This window comes from Petromyzon marinus, chromosome 79, assembly GCF_048934315.1.
Source record: "Petromyzon marinus isolate PM22_M1 ecotype Great Lakes invasive population chromosome 79, UKy_Petmar_22M1.pri1.0, whole genome shotgun sequence".
Lineage (NCBI taxonomy): Eukaryota > Metazoa > Chordata > Hyperoartia > Petromyzontiformes > Petromyzontidae > Petromyzon > Petromyzon marinus.
Genome location: NC_133745.1, coordinates 7,953,952 through 7,966,643, shown reverse-complemented (window position 1 = coordinate 7,966,643; position 12,692 = coordinate 7,953,952).

The window sequence follows — 12,692 nt, the reverse complement described above, 5'->3', positions numbered from 1 at the left end:
TTGTGGTTTTTTGGTATTTACTCTGGAAGGAAACGTCGCAGACCCAGCAAGGTGGTACGCGTACTGCTCGCCTCATCGAGTGGAATCCAATGATATGAGTGGTTAAGCTATGGGATATGAAATGGACGAGCGACCAATAAAACAACATGTATTATGGGGTTGAATGCTTTTTGCTATTCACAAAAGAAAACAAAAGCAGTCATGCAAATATCTGTTTTAACACAGCACAGCAAAATCAGTTGCACCATTCAATCCCGCTCGTCCAGACGGGGAGAATTCAATCACATTTATTCGATGCGACGTTTCTTATGGGATTTAATGAGCGACAACATTTTGACCCCAAACCGAGAGGATTCTGAGAAGTTTGTGGTTTTTTGGTAATAACTCTGGAAGGAAACGTCGCAGACCCATCAAGGTGGTAATCGTACTGCTCGCCTCATCGAGGGGAATCCAAAGATATGAGTGGTTAAGCTATGGGATATGAAATGGACGAGCGACCAATAAAGCAACATGTATTATGGGGTTGAATGCGTTTTGCTATTCACAAAATAAAACAAAAGCAGTCATGCAAATATCTGTTTTAACACAGCACAGCAAAATCAGTTGCACCATTCAATCCCGCTCGTCCAGACGGGGAGAATTCAATCACATTTATTCGATGCGACGTTTCTTATGGGATTTAATGAGCGACAACATTTTGTCCCCAAACCGAGTGGATTCTGGGAAGTTTGTGGTTTTTTGGTATTAACTCTGGAAGGAAACGTCGCAGACCCATCAAGGTGGTACTCGTACTGCTCGCCTCATCGAGTGCAATCCAAAGATATGAGTGGTTAAGCTATGGGAAATGAAATGGACGAGCGACCAATAAAACAACATGTTTTATGGGGTTGAATGCTTTTTGCTATTCACAAAATAAAACAATTGTAGTCATGCAAATATCTGTTTTAACACAGCACAGCAAAAATCAGTTATACCATTCAATCCCCCTCGTCCAGACGGGGAGAATTCAATCACATTTATTCAATGCGACGTTTCTTATGGGATTTAATGAGCGACAACATTTTCACCCCAAACCGAGAGGATTCTGGGATGTTTGTGGTTTTTTTGTAATAACTCTGGAAGGAAACGTCGCAGACCCATCAAGGTGGTACTCGTACTGCTCGCCTCATCGAGAGGAATCCAAATATATGAGTGGTTTAGCTATGGGATATGAAATGGACGAGCGCCCAATAAAACAACATGTATTATGGGGTTGAATGCGTTTTGCTATTCACAAAATAAAACAAAAGCAGTCATGCAAATATCTGTTTTAACACAGCACAGCAAAATCAGCTGCACCATTCAATCCCGCTCGTCCAGACGGGGAGAATTCAATCACATTTATTCGATGCGACGTTTCTTATGGAATTTAATGAGCGACAACATTTTGACCCCAAACCGAGAGGATTCTGGGAAGTTTGTGGTTTTTTGGTATTTACTCTGGAAGGAAACGTCGCAGACCCATCAAGGTGGTACACGTACTGCTCGCCTCATCGAGTGGAATCCAAAGATATGAGTGGTTAGCTATGGGATATGAAATGGACGAGCGACCAATAAAACAACATGTATTATGGGGTTGAATGCTTTTTGCTATTCACAAAATAAAACAAAAGCAGTCATGCAAATATCTGTTTTAACACAGCACAGCAAAATCAGTTGCACCATTCAATCCCAGCTCGTCCAGACGGGGAGAATTCAATCACATTTATTCGATGCGACGTTTCTTATGGGATTTAATGAGCGACAACATTTTGACCCCAAACCGAGAGGATTCTGGGAAGTTTGTGGTTTTTTGGTAATAACTCTGGAAGGAAACGTCGCAGACCCATCAAGGTGGTACTCGTACTGCTCGCCTCATCGAGTGGAATCCAAAGATATGAGTGGTTAAGCTATGGGATATGAAATGGACGAGCGACCAATAAAACAACATGTATTATGGGGTTGAATGCTTTTTGCTATTCACAAAATAAAACAAAAGCAGTCATGCAAATATCTGTTTTAACACAGCACAGCAAAATCAGTTGCACCATTCAATCCCGCTCGTCCAGACGGGGAGAATTCAATCACATTTATTCGATGCGACGTTTCTTATGGGATTTAATGAGCGACAACATTTTGACCCCAAACCGAGTGGATTCTGGGAAGTTTGTGGTTTTTTGGTATTAACTCTGGAAGGAAACGTCGCAGACCCATCAAGGTGGTACTCGTACTGCTCGCCTCATCGAGTGGAATCCAAAGATATGAGTGGTTAAGCTATGGGATATGAAATGGACGAGCGACCAATAAAACAACATGTATTATGGGGTTGAATGCTTTTTGCTATTCACAAAATAAAACAAAAGCAGTCATGCAAATATCTGTTTTAACACAGCACAGCAAAAATCAGTTATACCATTCAATCCCCCTCGTCCAGACGGGGAGAATTCAATCACATTTATTCAATGCGACGTTTCTTATGGGATTTAATGAGCGACAACATTTTCACCCCAAACCGAGAGGATTCTGGGATGTTTGTGGTTTTTTTGTAATAACTCTGGAAGGAAACGTCGCAGACCCATCAAGGTGGTACTCGTACTGCTCGCCTCATCGAGAGGAATCCAAATATATGAGTGGTTTAGCTATGGGATATGAAATGGACGAGCGCCCAATAAAACAACATGTATTATGGGGTTGAATGCGTTTTGCTATTCACAAAATAAAACAAAAGCAGTCATGCAAATATCTGTTTTAACACAGCACAGCAAAATCAGCTGCACGATTCAATCCCGCTCGTCCAGACGGGGAGAATTCAATCACATTTATTCGATGCGACGTTTCTTATGGAATTTAATGAGCGACAACATTTTGACCCCAAACCGAGAGGATTCTGGGAAGTTTGTGGTTTTTTGTTATTTACTCTGGAAGGAAACGTCGCAGACCCATCAAGGTGGTACACGTACTGCTCGCCTCATCGAGTGGAATCCAAAGATATGAGTGGTTAGCTATGGGATATGAAATGGACGAGCGACCAATAAAACAACATGTATTATGGGGTTGAATGCTTTTTGCTATTCACAAAATAAAACAAAAGCAGTCATGCAAATATCTGTTTTAACACAGCACAGCAAAATCAGTTGCACCATTCAATCCCAGCTCGTCCAGACGGGGAGAATTCAATCACATTTATTCGATGCGACGTTTCTTATGGGATTTAATGAGCGACAACATTTTGACCCCAAACCGAGAGGATTCTGGGAAGTTTGTGGTTTTTTGGTAATAACTCTGGAAGGAAACGTCGCAGACCCATCCAGGTGGTACTCGTACTGCTCGCCTCATCGAGTGGAATCCAAAGATATGAGTGGTTAAGCTATGGGATATGAAATGGACGAGCGACCAATAAAACAACATGTATTATGGGGTTGAATGCTTTTTGCTATTCACAAAATAAAACAAAAGCAGTCATGCAAATATCTGTTTTAACACAGCACAGCAAAATCAGTTGCACCATTCAATCCCGCTCGTCCAGACGGGGAGAATTCAATCATATTTATTCGATGCGACGTTTCTTATGGGATTTAATGTGCGACAACATTTTGACCCCAAACCGAGAGGATTCTGAGAAGTTTGTGGTTTTTTGGTAATAACTCTGGAAGGAAACGTCGCAGACCCATCAATGTGGTAATCGTACTGCTCGCCTCATCGAGTGGAATCCAAAGATATGAGTGGTTAAGCTATGGGATATGAAATGGACGAGCCACCAATAAAGCAACATGTATTATGGGGTTGAATGCGTTTTGCTATTCACAAAATAAAACAAAAGCAGTCATGCAAATATCTGTTTTAACACAGCACAGCAAAATCAGTTGCACCATTCAATCCCGCTCGTCCAGACGGGGAGAATTCAATCACATTCATTCGATTCGACATTTCTTATGGGATTTAATGAGCGACAACATTTTGACCCCAAACCGAGAGGATTCTGGGAAGTTTGTCGTTTTTTGGTATTAACTCTGGAAGGAAACGTCGCAGACCCATCAAGGTGGTACTCGTACTGCTCGCCTCATCGAGTGGAATCCAAAGATATGAGTGGTTAAGCTATGGGATATGAAATGGACGAGCGACCAATAAAACAACATGTATTATGGGGTTGAATGCTTTTTGCTATTCACAAAATAAAACAAAAGCATTCATGCAAATATCTGTTTTAACACAGCACAGCAAAATCAGTTGCACCATTCAATCCCGCTCGTCCAGACGGGGAGAATTCAATCACATTTATTCGATGCGACGTTTCTTATGGGATTTAATGAGCGACAACATTTTGACCCCAAACCGAGAGGATTCTGGGAAGTTTGTGGTTTTTTGGTAATAACTCTGGAAGGAAACGTCGCAGACCCATCCAGGTGGTACTCGTACTGCTCGCCTCATCGAGTGGAATCCAAAGATATGAGTGGTTAAGCTATGGGATATGAAATGGACGAGCGACCAATAAAACAACATGTATTATGGGGTTGAATGCTTTTTGCTATTCACAAAATAAAACAAAAGCAGTCATGCAAATATCTGTTTTAACACAGCACAGCAAAATCAGTTGCACCATTCAATCCCGCTCGTCCAGACGGGGAGAATTCAATCACATTTATTCGATGCGACGTTTCTTATGGGATTTAATGAGCGACAACATTTTGACCCCAAACCGAGAGGATTCTGAGAAGTTTGTAGTTTTTTGGTAATAACTCTGGAAGGAAACGTCGCAGACCCATCAAGGTGGTAATCGTACTGCTCGCCTCATCGAGTGGAATCCAAAGATATGAGTGGTTAAGCTATGGGATATGAAATGGACGAGCGACCAATAAAGCAACATGTATTATGGGGTTGAATGCGTTTTGCTATTCACAAAATAAAACAAAAGCAGTCATGCAAATATCTGTTTTAACAAAGCACAGCAAAATCAGTTGCACCATTCAATCCCGCTCATCCAGACGGGGAGAATTCAATCACATTTATTCGATGCGACGTTTCTTATGGAATTTAATGAGCGACAACATTTTGACCCCAAACCGAGAGGATTCTGGGAAGTTTGTGGTTTTTTGGTATTTACTCTGGAAGGAAACGTCGCAGACCCATCAAGGTGGTACACGTACTGCTCGCCTCATCGAGTGGAATCCAAAGATATGAGTGGTTAGCTATGGGATATGAAATGGACGAGCGACCAATAAAACAACATGTATTATGGGGTTGAATGCGTTTTGCTATTCACAAAATAAAACAAAAGCAGTCATGCAAATATCTGTTTTAACACAGCACAGCAAAATCAGTTGCACCATTCAATCCCAGCTCGTCCAGACGGGGAGAATTCAATCACATTTATTCGATGCGACGTTTCTTATGGGATTTAATGAGCGACAACATTTTGACCCCAAACCGAGAGGATTCTGGGAAGTTTGTGGTTTTTTGGTAATAACTCTGGAAGGAAACGTCGCAGACCCATCCAGGTGGTAATCGTACTGCTCGCCTCATCGAGTGGAATCCAAAGATATGAGTGGTTAAGCTATGGGATATGAAATGGACGAGCGACCAATAAAGCAACATGTATTATGGGGTTGAATGCGTTTTGCTATTCACAAAATAAAACAAAAGCAGTCATGCAAATATCTGTTTTAACACAGCACAGCAAAATCAGTTGCACCATTCAATCCCGCTCGTCCAGACGGGGAGAATTCAATCACATTTATTCGATGCGACGTTTCTTATGGGATTTAATGAGCGACAACATTTTGACCCCAAACCGAGAGGATTCTGGGAAGTTTGTGGTTTTTTGGTATTAACTCTGGAAGGAAACGTCGCAGACCCATCAAGGTGGTAATCGTACTGCTTGCCTCATCGAGTGGAATCCAAAGATATGAGTGGTTAAGCTATGGGATATGAAATGGACGAGCGACCAATAAAACAACATGTATTATGGGGTTGAATGCTTTTTGCTATTCACAAAATAAAACAAAAGCAGTCATGCAAATATCTGTTTTAACACAGCACAGCAAAAATCAGTTATACCATTCAATCCCCCTCGTCCAGACGGGGAGAATTCAATCACATTTATTCAATGCGACGTTTCTTATGGGATTTAATGAGCGACAACATTTTCACCCCAAACCGAGAGGATTCTGGGATGTTTGTGTTTTTTTGTAATAACTCTGGAAGGAAACGTCGCAGACCCATCAAGGTGGTACTCGTACTGCTCGCCTCATCGAGTGGAATCCAAAGATATGAGTGCTTAAGCTATGGGATATGAAATGAACGAGCGACCAATAAAACAACATGTATTATGGGGTTGAATGCTTTTTGCTATTCACAAAATAAAACAAAAGCAGTCATGCAAATATCTGTTTTAACACAGCACAGCAAAATCAGTTGCACCATTCAATCCCGCTCGTCCAGACGGGGAGAATTCAATCACATTTATTCGATGCGACGTTTCTTATGGGATTTAATGAGCGACAACATTTTGACCCCAAACCGAGAGGATTCTGGGAAGTTTGTGTTTTTTTGGTAATAACTCTGGAAGGAAACGTCGCAGACCCATCAAGGTGGTACTCTTACTGCTCGCCTCATCGAGTGGATTCCAAAGATATGAGTGGTTAAGCTATGGGATATGAAATGGACGAGCGACCAATAAAACAACATGTATTATGGGGTTGAATGCTTTTTGCTATTCACAAAATAAAACAAAAGCAGTCATGCAAATATCTGTTTTAACACAGCACAGCAAAATCAGTTGCACCATTCAATCCCGCTCGACCAGACGGGGAGAATTCAATCACATTTATTCGATGCGACGTTTCTTATGGGATTTAATGAGCGACAACATTTTGACCCCAAACCGAGAGGATTCTGGGAAGTTTGTGGTTTTTTGGTAATAACTCTGGAAGGAAACGTCGCAGACCCATCAAGGTGGTACTCGTACTGCTCGCCTCATCGAGTGGAATCCAAAGATATGAGTGGTTAAGCTATGGGATATGAAATGGACGAGCGACCAATAAAACAACATGTATTATGGGGTTGAATGCTTTTTGCTATTCACAAAATAAAACAAAAGCAGTAATGCAAATATATGATTTAACACAGCACAGCAAAATCAGTTGCACCATTCAATCCCGCTCGTCCAGACGGGGAGAATTCAATCACATTTATTCGATGCGACGTTTCTTATGGGACTTAATGAGCGACAACATTTTGACCCCAAACCGAGAGGATTCTGGGAAGTTTGTGGTTTTTTGGAATTAACTCTGGAAGGAAACGTCGCAGACCCATCAAGGTGGTACTCGTACTGCTCGCCTCATCGAGTGGAATCCAAAGATATGAGTGGTTAAGCTATGGGATATGAAATGGACGAGCGACCAATAAAACAACATGTATTATGGGGTTGAATGCTTTTTGCTATTCACAAAATAAAACAAAAGCAGTAATGCAAATATCTGATTTAACACAGCACAGCAAAATCAGTTGCACCATTCAATCCCGCTCGTCCAGACGGGGAGAATTCAATTACATTTATTCGATGCGACGTTTCTTATGGGTTCTTAATGAGCGACAACATTTTGACCCCAAACAGAGAGGATTCTGGGATGTTTGTGGTTTTTTTGTAATACCTCTGGAAGGAAACGTCGCAGACCCATCAAGGTGGTACTCGTACTGCTCGCCTCATCGAGAGGAATCCAAAGATATGAGTGGTTAAGCTATGGGATATGAAATTGACGAGCGACCAATAAAACAACATGTATTATGGGGTTGAATGCTTTTTGCTATTCACAAAATAAAACAAAAGCAGTCATGCAAATATCTGTTTTAACACAGCACAGAAAAATCAGTTGCACCATACAATCCCGCTCGTCCAGACGGGGAGAATTCACTCACATTTATTCGAGGCGACGTTTCTTATGGGATTTAATGAGCGACAACATTTTGACCCCAAACCGAGAGGATTCTGGGATGTTTGTGGTTTTTTTGTAATAACTCTGGAAGGAAACGTCGCAGACCCATCAAGGTGGTACTCGTACTGCTCGCCTCATCGAGAGGAATCCAAAGATATGAGTGGTTAAGCTATGGGATATGAAATGGACGAGCGATCAATAAAACAACATGTATTATGGGGTTGAATGCATTTTGCTATTCACAAAATAAAACAAAAGCAGTCATGCAAATATCTGTTTTAACACAGCACAGAAAAATCAGTTGCACCATTCAATCCCGCTCGTCCAGACGGGGAGAATTCACTCACATTTATTCGATGCGACGTTTCTTATGGGATTTAATGAGCGACAACATTTTGACCCCAAACCGAGAGGATTCTGGGATGTTTGTGTTTTTTTTGTAATAACTCTGGAAGGAAACGTCGCAGACCCATCAAGGTGGTACTCGTACTGCTCGCCTCATCGAGAGGAATCCAAAGATATGAGTGGTTAAGCTATGGGATATGAAATGGACGAGCGATCAATAAAACAACATGTATTATGGGGTTGAATGCATTTTGCTATTCACAAAAGAAAACCAAAGCAGTAATGCAAATATCTGATTTAACACAGCACAGCAAAATCAGTTGCACCATTCAATTCTGCTCGTCCATACGGGGAGAATTCAATCACATTTATTCGATGCGACGTTTCTTATGGGATTTAATGAGCGACAACATTTTGACCCCAAACCAAGAGGATTCTGGGAAGGTTGTGGTTTTTTGGTAATAACTCTGGAAGGAAACGTCGCAGACTCATCAAGGTGGTACTCGTACTGCTCGCGTCATCGAGTGGAATCCAAAGATATGAGTGCTTAAGCTATGGGATATGAAATGAACGAGCGACCAATAAAACAACATGTATTATGGGGTTGAATGCTTTTTGCTATTCACAAAATAAAACAAAAGCAGTAATGCAAATATCTGATTTAACACAGCACAGCAAAATCAGTTGCACCATTCAATTCTGCTCGTCCAGACGGGGAGAATTCAATCACATTTATTCGATGCGACGTTTCTTATGGGATTTAATGAGCGACAACATTTTGACCCCAAACCAAGAGGATTCTGAGAAGTTTGTGGTTTTTTGGTAATAACTCTGGAAGGAAACGTCGCAGACTCATCAAGGTGGTACTCGTACTGCTCGCCTCATCGAGTGGAATCCAAAGATATGAGTGCTTAAGCTATGGGATATGAAATGAACGAGCGACCAATAAAACAACATGTATTATGGGGTTGAATGCTTTTTGCTATTCACAAAATAAAACAAAAGCAGTCATGCAAATATCTGTTTTAACACAGCACAGCAAAATCAGTTGCACCATTCAATCCCGCTCGTCCAGACGGGGAGAATTCAATCACATTTATTCGATGCGACGTTTCTTATGGGATTTAATGAGCGACAACATTTTGACCCCAAACCGAGAGGATTCTGGGAAGTTTGTGGTTTTTTGGTAATAACTCTGGAAGGAAACGTCGCAGACCCATCAAGGTGGTACTCTTACTGCTCGCCTCATCGAGTGGAATCCAAAGATATGAGTGGTTAAGCTATGGGATATGAAATGGACGAGCGACCAATAAAACAACATGTATTATGGGGTTGAATGCTTTTTGCTATTCACAAAATAAAACAAAAGCAGTCATGCAAATATCTGTTTTAACACAGCACAGCAAAATCAGTTGCACCATTCAATCCCGCTCGTCCAGACGGGGAGAATTCAATCACATTTATTCGATGCGACGTTTCTTATGGGATTTAATGAGCGACAACATTTTGACCCCAAACCGAGAGGATTCTGGGAAGTTTGTGGTTTTTTGGAATTAACTCTGGAAGGAAACGTCGCAGACCCATCAAGGTGGTACTCGTACTGCTCGCCTCATCGAGTGGAATCCAAAGATATGAGTGGTTAAGCTATGGGATATGAAATGGACGAGCGACCAATAAAACAACATGTATTATGGGGTTGAATGCTTTTTGCTATTCACAAAATAAAACAAAAGCAGTAATGCAAATATCTGATTTAACACAGCACAGCAAAATCAGTTGCACCATTCAATCCCGCTCGTCCAGACGGGGAGAATTCAATCACATTTATTCGATGCGACGTTTCTTATGGGACTTAATGAGCGACAACATTTTGACCCCAAACCGAGAGGATTCTGGGAAGTTTGTGGTTTTTTGGAATTAACTCTGGAAGGAAACGTCGCAGACCCATCAAGGTGGTACTCGTACTGCTCGCCTCATCGAGTGGAATCCAAAGATATGAGTGGTTAAGCTATGGGATATGAAATGGACGAGCGACCAATAAAACAACATGTATTATGGGGTTGAATGCTTTTTGCTATTCACAAAATAAAACAAAAGCAGTAATGCAAATATCTGATTTAACACAGCACAGCAAAATCAGTTGCACCATTCAATCCCGCTCGTCCAGACGGGGAGAATTCAATCACATTTATTCGATGCGACGTTTCTTATGGGTTCTTAATGAGCGACAACATTTTGACCCCAAACCGAGAGGATTCTGGGATGTTTGTGGTTTTTTTGTAATAACTCTGGAAGGAAACGTCGCAGATCCATCAAGGTGGTACTCGTACTGCTCGCCTCATCGAGAGGAATCCAAAGATATGAGTGGTTAAGCTATGGGATATGAAATGGACGAGCGATCAATAAAACAACATGTATTATGGGGTTGAATGCATTTTGCTATTCACAAAATAAAACAAATGCTGTCATGCAAATATCTGTTTTAACACAGCACAGAAAAATCAGTTGCACCATTCAATCCCGCTCGTCCAGACGGGGAGAATTCACTCACATTTATTCGATGCGACGTTTCTTATGGGATTTAATGAGCGACAACATTTTGACCCCAAACCGAGAGGATTCTGGGATGTTTGTGTTTTTTTTGTAATAACTCTGGAAGAAAACGTCGCAGACCCATCAAGGTGGTACTCGTACTGCTCGCCTCATCGAGAGGAATCCAAAGATATGAGTGGTTAAGCTATGGGATATGAAATGGACGAGCGATCAATAAAACAACATGTATTATGGGGTTGAATGCATTTTGCTATTCACAAAAGAAAACCAAAGCAGTAATGCAAATATCTGATTTAACACAGCACAGCAAAATCAGTTGCACCATTCAATTCTGCTCGTCCATACGGGGAGAATTCAATCACATTTATTCGATGCGATGTTTCTTATGGGATTTAATGAGCGACAACATTTTGACCCCAAACCAAGAGGATTCTGGGAAGTTTGTGGTTTTTTGGTAATAACTCTGGAAGGAAACGTCGCAGACTCATCAAGGTGGTACTCGTACTGCTCGCCTCATCGAGTGGAATCCAAAGATATGAGTGCTTAAGCTATGGGATATGAAATGAACGAGCGACCAATAAAACAACATGTATTATGGGGTTGAATGCTTTTTGCTATTCACAAAATAAAACAAAAGCAGTAATGCAAATATCTGATTTAACACAGCACAGCAAAATCAGTTGCACCATTCAATTCTGCTCGTCCAGACGGGGAGAATTCAATCACATTTATTCGATGCGACGTTTCTTATGGGATTTAATGAGCGACAACATTTTGACCCCAAACCAAGAGGATTCTGGGAAGTTTGTGGTTTTTTGGTAATAACTCTGGAAGGAAACGTCGCAGACTCATCAAGGTGGTACTCGTACTGCTCACCTCATCGAGTGGAATCCAAAGATATGAGTGCTTAAGCTATGGGATATGAAATGAACGAGCGACCAATAAAACAACATGTATTATGGGGTTGAATGCTTTTTGCTATTCACAAAATAAAACAAAAGCAGTCATGCAAATATCTGTTTTAACACAGCACAGCAAAATCAGTTGCACCATTCAATCCCGCTCGTCCAGACGGGGAGAATTCAATCACATTTATTCGATGCGACGTTTCTTATGGGATTTAATGAGCGACAACATTTTGACCCCAAACCTAGAGGATTCTGGGAAGTTTGTGGTTTTTTGGAATTAACTCTGGAAGGAAACGTCGCAGACCCATCAAGGTGGTACTCGTACTGCTCGCCTCATCGAGTGGAATCCAAAGATATGAGTGGTTAAGCTATGGGATATGAAATGGACGAGCGACCAATAAAACAACATGTATTATGGGGTTGAATGCTTTTTGCTATTCACAAAATAAAACAAGAGCAGTAATGCAAATATCTGATTTAACACAGCACAGCAAAATCAGTTGCACCATTCAATCCCGCTCGTCCAGACGGGGAGAATTCAATCACATTTATTCAATGCGACGTTTCTTATGGGACTTAATGAGCGACAACATTTTGACCCCAAACCGAGAGGATTCTGGGAAGTTTGTGGTTTTTTGGAATTAACTCTGGAAGGAAACGTCGCAGACCCATCAAGGTGGTACTCGTACTGCTCGCCTCATCGAGTGGAATCCAAAGATATGAGTGGTTAAGCTATGGGATATGAAATGGACGAGCGACCAATAAAACAACATGTATTATGGGGTTGAATGCTTTTTGCTATTCACAAAATAAAACAAAAGCAGTAATGCAAATATCTGATTTAACACAGCACAGCAAAATCAGTTGCACCATTCAATCCCGCTCGTCCAGACGGGGAGAATTCAATCACATTTATTCGATGCGACGTTTCTTATGG